An 8,487-nucleotide genomic window follows, 5' to 3' on the forward strand; every position below is an offset into this window, starting at 1 on the left:
CTCTTTACTCTGGACAGCCCTGGTGTGACTCAGTGATGGGCATCATATTTACAGAGGATGTTGGAAAGAATCATAGAATCAATAAGGTTGGAAAAGACCTCAGAGATCATCAAGTCCAACCTGTCACCCAACACCTCATGACTAAACCATGGCACCAAGTGCCATGTCCAATCCCTTTTTGAACACCTCCAGGGATGGTGACTCCACCACCTTCCTGGGCAGCACATTCCAATGGCCAATCTCTCTTGCTGGGAAGAACTTTCTCCTCACCTCCAGCCTAAACCTCCCCTGGCTCAGCTTGAGACTGTGTCCTCTTGTCCTGGTGCTGCTTGCCTGGGAGAAGAGACCAACCCCCACCTGGCTACAACCTCCCTTCAGGTAGTTGTACAGAGCAATAAGGTCTCATCTGAGCCTTCTCTTCTCCAGGCTATGCTACCCCAGCTCCCTCAGCCTCTTCTCATAGGGCTGTGTTTGAGGCCTCTCCCCAGCCTCGTTGCCCTTCTCTGGATACGTTCAAGTGTCTCAATGTCCTTCTTGAATTGAGAGGCCCAGAACTGGAGTTCAAGTCTCCCCTTTCCTCTGCTGCCTGGTGTAAGAGTCAGCTTGTTTTGTGGATTTTTCCTCTTCATATTTAGGATCAAACTGGTACAAGAAGCTGGTGCTGGACACATGCCCCCTCTTTGCAAAAAGTTTGCCCTGCTGTACTTAGGAAGTACCTTTCTGACAATGCAGACCCACTTCTCACCAATACGTGGGAGGATATTGTCCTGATGACATGTTGTGGCTGCAGGATTTAAGATACTGAGCCGTTAGAAATTAACATTTTACCAGTGTCTTCGAATTTGTAAGACCATCTACTCTACAACCATCTACTCCATGTTATTTCAAAAGCCAAAATTTTCCTCTCAGAATCCTTTTTCAAGCCCACAAACTTCGCAGGCTCTGAGCTATTTTGTACCAGCCATGGAAAATGTGTTACAAATCTGTGGTGGGAAGGACCCACCAACTGGCTGTTAAAGTTGGTGTGATGAAAACCAGAGCCTTTCTCTTTTATTTGCAAGGAATCTGTTTAGCTTGGACTTCATGCCATTAGATCTCATTATACCTTGTTGTTGGTTTTGTTTTGCTAGACTGATGTCTGCACATAGACATCTTCATTAGATACAAGTATTTGGTGACTGGGAGTGAGTTACACCTCAGTGTTTTTCTTAAATACACAAATTTGACTGAGTTTCTTCATTCTTTCACCAGAAGAAAGGTTTTCAGACTTCATCTCAAATCCTCTTTACCTCTTAAAGTATGGAAAATGAACTCATGGATAGTACTTTAATACATTTACAGTGTAACAATGCTTTATTTGGTTGTTTTCTGTTTATCACTTCAGAGGCCCTATTTCCTCTACAATGTGAAACTGGGAATATACACTTGCAGTGCTTTCTACAGTGACCTGTAAACCCTTTTAAAAGGGTTTTATTTCCCTTTATTTCCTTTATTACCTTCATTTCCCCCCCCCCACCCCCCCCAAATGCAGTCCCCACTCTTAAAGTTGAGATGAGCAGCCTTGATTCCTTGAGACAGCTGTCTTAAACCCACCAATCTAAATTACTACATTTACTGCACTGTGCTTATCATTCTACAAAGTAATTTGTCAATATTTATGAAACATGGCAGTAGGGAAAGACTCCCACCTTACAGCAACAGGCAAGGACAGCTTCTGATTTTTTCAGTCCTTAGCATTTACAGGTGAGGAAAGGTCAGACAATAATGAGATCTTAAATGCTTTGGACTAGTATTGCTAGTGAAAAATGAAAATAGAAAAGTATGTCTTATGAAAGATGCAAACAACCCACACCTAAAACTGCAGCCTAGCAAATTTGGCACAGCTGCAGACCAACACACTGCAGATCATATAGTTTTAAATGCATAAGGAAAGCAGAGCACCTGGGCTGCAAAAGTCAGATTCAGTGCTTAATAAGCCTGTCAATGCATGTCACAGCATAGAACAGGACAAGAAAGAGCTGCAAAGATGAAAGCCTTAGAAAATGGGGAAGACACACAGCATGTACAAATGAAAAGAAGCAGCAACTGAAACAGAAGCAGTAGTTTGCAAAGAGAAAGAAACAAAGAGGCCAATGTCCAGTAACAGTGTAGTATGTGTTCATTCCAAGATAAGTTGTTTTCCAAGTCTACACAAACAGTACTCTGAAGCAATTTGTAATCTACAGTAATTGCAGACAAAGAGCAACATCCTTCAGTAGCAGTGGCTTGTTCCCCATCCAGGCAATGTCATCCATTGTCTTGAAGATTAAAGAAGAATAAAACCTCCCAAACCAATCAAAACAAAACAAACAATAACAAACAATTAGCTGGCACCTCAAGTACTGACAAGGCATGACATTAGAGATGTGCCAAGGATGTTGTGTCTCCCTTTGCATGATGAAAATGCAAGTGCCTTGCACAAATGTAAAAGTTAAATCTGATGGTAAGGATTCAAGGTGAGTTTTGGTAGTCATTTTTCAGTCAGAGGACCAGCTGTCCTGTGTGTAGCATTGATGTTAACTATAATAATGAGTTACTGATTATAACAGTAAGTATCTCTGTAGCTAATATACATGATAATGTTTTTGCAGGACAGACAATTTCAGTCCTGCAGTCCTGAGTAGTGACTTTATCATAATACAGATCCTTGAATTTGGTAACAGTAACGTATTGCTTTTATATTTTGTGCATGCAGGTCAGCTTGTCTTGGGCCCACTGGTAAGAAAAAAATTTGCTGACATTAAAGGAAACAGAAAAGTCAGTTGGAAAGCCCTTTCCAGGATGTGTCTATATTTTAATCAGAGTTGAAAACCTCTTGGCTGAATTCAGCAGCTCAGGGTTTGTGAGTACTGTAACCAGAGCAAGATGGAATTCTGGGTGGCTGCTTACCTACATCCTGGGTGGATTTTACCATGCATCAGACTTGGCGCTAGAGGTGGCTGCACTGTCTGGGAAGGAAGAGAGTCAGGGAATGTCAGTCTGAACTCTGTTCACTCTTAAGAAACACAGTAGAGGCATGCCTTGAGCAACCTTTGAGTTCAGGGGTTTGCTCTGGAAAAGTGTCCAGCACAGACTCTAATGATTCCACTGATGGGCACTGGCAGCTATGGTGCTCCATGTATGCATTGCCCTGCCTTGGTAATGCTCAGAGAAATGACAGCCAGTGTGCTTGGGCTTCTTTCTGATTATCTGTTGCTGGCTTCTGTCTTCTCACCCTTCAGCTGATACTCTTGTTATTTCTCCTCTAGTTGATCCAGAGGAAAAGTCTATGTATCGTCTCACCTACCACGTGTCAGTGCCAGACAGCTGATTGTCAGCCTACTCATGAAGCTGTCTAGACACCATGATGTGCTGTCAAATGCTCAAAGTTAACAAAATGATAGGGGAGAATATTTTCCCTGTGAATCCTCTTTCAATCACCATCTCAGAGGTTATTTGTGTGAGTGGCAGGTACAGCATTTTCATATGAAAACATGATTTGATTAATCAACTCTGCCTCTTTAAGATGTTCTAGGTTGGTTTTTTGTTAGCAAAGTCCATCCCCAGCATGAGCTGAAGCTTACATAAATTCCTCAGGCACATGCAATGCTGCAGTTACAGCTAGTTTACACTTATTTAACAGGTAATGTCTGTAGATAATCTTCTTCAGCTGCTAGATAAAGCCAGAAGAAAAGTCACAAAGTTTTACACTTGGCACAAGTTTAAAAATGAAGGATAGTGGTTTGGAAAGAAAACATCTACTTTGAAACAGATCAGTCAAGTTTCAATTCTTAGGTTCCTTCTCAGCAAAAGGGTGAGGAGTAGAGCATTATTTACAGTTCTAGACACATTAGACTGTCATCATGAAGGGATCCAGCCCTTCCCCTCTCCTGACTTGTTGCCATTTTTTTGAGCAGGATGACTTAGCAGCTGCTGCCATGAATCAAACCTGTGACATGGACTTCAGGTCACTCAAAAAAAAAAAGGCATTACCTGAAAAACCTCTGTGCTCTGAGCCAGGAGCTGCATTACATGGCTGCTGTTTGTGGCCCAAAAAGAGCCTGGAGAAGGGAGATCAGAGAATTGGGGCTAGCCTCTCTGACTGTGCCATTGTACTTACAGTCCCAGAAAAGAATATTTGGGATATGGTTTTGCTCTATAATACATACAAGAAAAATTATTTATGTATTTATTTACAGACTTTATCTGTAGTGTCTTTTGAGGGGTACCTTTGAGGCTACCTCTAGCACCAGCCTCTTATCCTCACAAACAGATGGCTGGATGCACTTCAAATGTTAGAAGTTGATGTCAAAGTCTAAGTCACCCTAAACTTTCTACAATCATAGAATCATAGAATGTCAGGGGTTGGGAGAGACCTCTGGAGATCATGAAGTCCAACCCCCTTGGCAAAACAGGATCACCTAGGGCAGGTCACATAGTAATGCCTCCAGATGGGTCTTGGAAGTCTCTAGAGAAAGAGACTCCACCACCTCTCTCAGCAGCCTGTTGCACTGCTCCATCACACCTCCAGCAAAGAAGTTTTTCGTCATGTTGAGGTAGAACTCACTGTGTTCCAGTTTGTGTCTGTTGCCCCTTGTTCTATTACAGAGCACCACTGAAAAGAGACCAGCCTTTTCTTGACACCCACCCTTCAAATATTTGTAAACATTAATATGGTCTTCTCTCAGTCTTGTCATCTCCAAACTAAACAGCCTCAGGTCTTTCAGCCTTTCCTCATAAGACAGATGTTCTAGTCCCTTAAAGATCATCAGCTCTCTGTTCACACCCTCTAGTATACCCCTGTCTTTCTTGAAATGGGGAGCCCAGAACTGGATATAATACTACAGATGTGGCCTCACTAGGGCAGAGTAGAAGGGTAGGAGAACCCCCCTTGACCTGCTGGAAACGCTCTTCTTAATGCACCCAAGGATACCATTTGCCTTCTTGGCCACAAGATCACCTTGCTGTCTCAGGGGTTATTTACTGTCCACCAGGACTCCAAGGTCCTTCTCCATGAACCTGCTCTCCAGCAGTCAGCCCCTAATCTGTGCAGTCATCAGGGAGAGGATGCTTCAGATCTGCAAGCCCAGTCCCCAGACATGTAGTAGAGCATGTGGGGTCTAAATCTGGAACCTGATGTAAACCTGGCTGTAGCACTATCCTTTTCTCTTCCATGCAGCATTGTGAGCAGTATCACAGTATCACAGTATCACCAAGGTTGGTAGCGACCTCAAAGATCATCGAGTCCAACCTGTCACCACAGACCTCATGACTAGACCATGGCACCAAGTGCCACATCCAATCCCCTCTTGAACACCTCCAGGGACGGTGACTCCGGGCAGCACATTCCAATGGCTAACAACTTTCTCAGTGAAGAACTTTCTCCTCACCTCCAGCCTAAACTTCCCCTGGCACAGCTTGAGACTGTGTCCCCTTGTTCTGGTGCTGGTTGCTAGAGAGAAGAGACCAACCCCTTCCTGGCTACAACCACCTTTCAGGTAGTTGTAGAGGGCAATGAGGTCACCCCTGAGCCTTCTCTTCTCCAGGCTAAACAACCCCAGCTCCCTCAGCCTCTCCTCACAGGGCTGTGCTCAAGGCCTCTCCCCAGCATCATTGCCCTTCTCTGGACACATTCAAATGTCTCAATGTCCTTCTTTATCTGAGGGGCCCAGAACTGGACACAGCAGAGCTGATAGAGCAGTGTGGAGCATAGTGTATGCACTGTGCCAGCATGCTGCAGCCAGAGATGCCAACTGCTGTGGAATGAGCAACGCCCAACGTGCTAGACTTACTGCTTTCAAAACAGGGCGGGCACATGAAAAATGGTGTTGCAAATGGTCTCTGGCCTGACCTAAATCCCAGACCATGCCCAAGACTTGTCTGGAAGAGTGCATCTGGCCCAGAGCCAAGCCTTTGCCAGTGGCTGTGACAGCCAAAGAGCATGGACAAGGAAGCTGTGTGTGTTGTCCTTTTCCTGGGACTTCCTATCTACATCTGTATGGTCCTGAACTGCCTTCAGGCTTTGTCATCTTGTCCTTACAGAGCTGACCTGACATCCTTCTTGGAGCAACTTGGAACTGTAGTAGTTTAATGAATACCAGGCAAAAGGCTGAACCACAGAACTTTCTTTTTTGCTTACTGTTTTTTATCAGTTGGAGAAAAAACCTTGCTGCTCCAAATGTGCTCAGCACAATCACAAGACCAAGCCTCAGTTCTCCAAAGGCAGGCAGGTACATTGGCACGGTAAACTGAAGAATTAAAATACAAGTCTGCTGACTACCAGGGTGTCTATCTGGCTTGTAAGTCTCCAGTGTAACACTGTAGTACTTAGCTGGGCTGGAAAAGCTATGGCAAGCTCAGGACAGAGTTTAATCTGGGAGCTCTAGAATCGTGTTGTGGCACTCTTGCACATTGCTGCTTGCCAGTTGTTTCTTTTGCCTCCTGCTTTTCATCCTAGAAGTTCCAGCTTCTCAAAACTAATCTGTTTTTATTGGAAGAGAAAACTGAGAAACCCTGGGTAAATTTTTTTTTTTTTCAGCCTGTGACATTGTAGTTGTTTATATTTGTGCAGCTTTTTATCTGAATGTCAGGTATGCTTCAGCAGGAGTTCATAGGGGTCCTGCAAAGAGGTTTTAGGTTTGCTTCTGCCTATATCGAAGGTAACCTCTCTTTTGCTGCCTTTTGTGCCAGCAGACAGCAAGACGTATCTGCTAGCTTTGTTACTGACAGCAGCTTCCTCCTGTGTGAGACAGAGGAGCTGCTGTGCAGTTGCAGCTTGTGTGTCCCCCCTCCATGAAGAGCCAGTAATTGTTAAATAAATTATATGCTTTAGTGTCCGCATGTTAATGACTCTAATCCTGCCTCCAACTACCAGGTTTAGAAATGTGATTAGGGAGGATTATACCTCACCTAATGCCTAATCACTTGTCTGTTCTTAGCTGGCCATTTATTTCCACACACAGAGAATAAGGGATCTAATCAAACGTCTTGCATGCGTGGAAAACACCGAGCGAGTTAAAAATCAGTCCGGTGAGAGCAGATAACAGCTAGAAACCAGACATGACTGAGCACTGAGACATTAACCGGTGTGATTTCAACTCTGGGCAGCACCCAATCTTTCCCTTTGCACCCTGACCATTTAAGATGAAAAATCTGGAAGTAAATCTCACTGCTCTGGGTTTATTTGGCTTTGTTGTTTTGTGGGGTTTTGTTGTTTGTTTGTTTGTTTGTTTGTTTTTTTCCAGACAAAATGTGTGGATTTCTTTTCCCCAATAAAATGTTTGGTTTTAGTTTACTTTACCAGGAAAACACGGATGCCTTTTCCAGCAGCACTAATGGGCAGCTGAGTGAGCCTAAACACCCTTTTCCAGGGCTGATCTTTGAGCTCAAGACTTGGTTAACTCCTTACTCCCTGTCTTCACAAAAGATTCTGTTGCCAGGTTATGGGAGTGAATACGAAGTGAGATTTTGCTGCCCTGAGGTAATCCCCAGCTTGAGTGAGTGGGATCAGGGGACATCACGCTTTTATCCTAGACTGTGTGAAATCACTAGCTACACCATCTTATCTAGTGTTAACTTCACATAAGCACTGAGATAATTTACCTCTTCCCCTAACAATGATGAGGAGAGACAGGCACCCCCTGGAGCTCCCCAGGTACCTATACCACCAAGGGAAATGAGAACCAGTAGGAACACTGTCCAGAAATCCTGTTCCAAAGAAATGAAGGACCAAGCAAGTCTTTCCCTGCCATAGGCTGACATAACTCTGTTGACACTTCAGGGCCATCCTGGTAGATCAGCTGAGGCTTAGCTCCTATTTCTTGGAGCACCAGGTCCATCTGCTCCCTTTTTTTTTTTGCCACATCCACACACCAAGCAACAGCTCTTGTCCAGGCAGCACCAAAGGGACAGTGCAATAGGTCACAGAGGTTACATTTCATTTCTGGTAGCAGCAACATTCCAAACAAGGAAGTTTGTCAAGTCTGTGTCCAAGTTTGTTAAAATCTGGGGAAGGGGAACACATTAAAAATTACCATTTTTCCAAGTGGTTTCATGTTCTTGGCTTCTCCCCCTACTCCTCAGTAAAACTAATTATCATTTGGTTGAAATTTGTGATTACAGCACACTGTTGAGTTATAAAGCACCACTAGATGGATAAAGAACTGGCTTAATGGCTGCACCCAAAGAGTGGCTGTCCATGGGTCCATGTCCCAGTGGAGGCCAGGGACAAGCGCAGTCCCTCAGGGATCAGTCCTGGGACCAGGCTTGTTCCACATCATTGTAGGTGCCATGGACAGTGGCATTGAGTGCACCCTCAGCAGGTTTGCTGATGACACCAAGCTGTGTGGTGCAGCAGACAGACTGGAGGGAAGGGATGCCATCCAGAGGGACCTGGACAGGCTGGAGAGGAGGGCACAAGCCAACCTCATGAGGTTCAACAAGAACAAGTGCAGGCTCCTGCCTCTGAGT

The sequence above is a fragment of the Dryobates pubescens genome, chromosome Z (genome assembly GCF_014839835.1).
Source record: "Dryobates pubescens isolate bDryPub1 chromosome Z, bDryPub1.pri, whole genome shotgun sequence".
Classification (NCBI taxonomy): Eukaryota; Metazoa; Chordata; class Aves; order Piciformes; family Picidae; genus Dryobates; species Dryobates pubescens.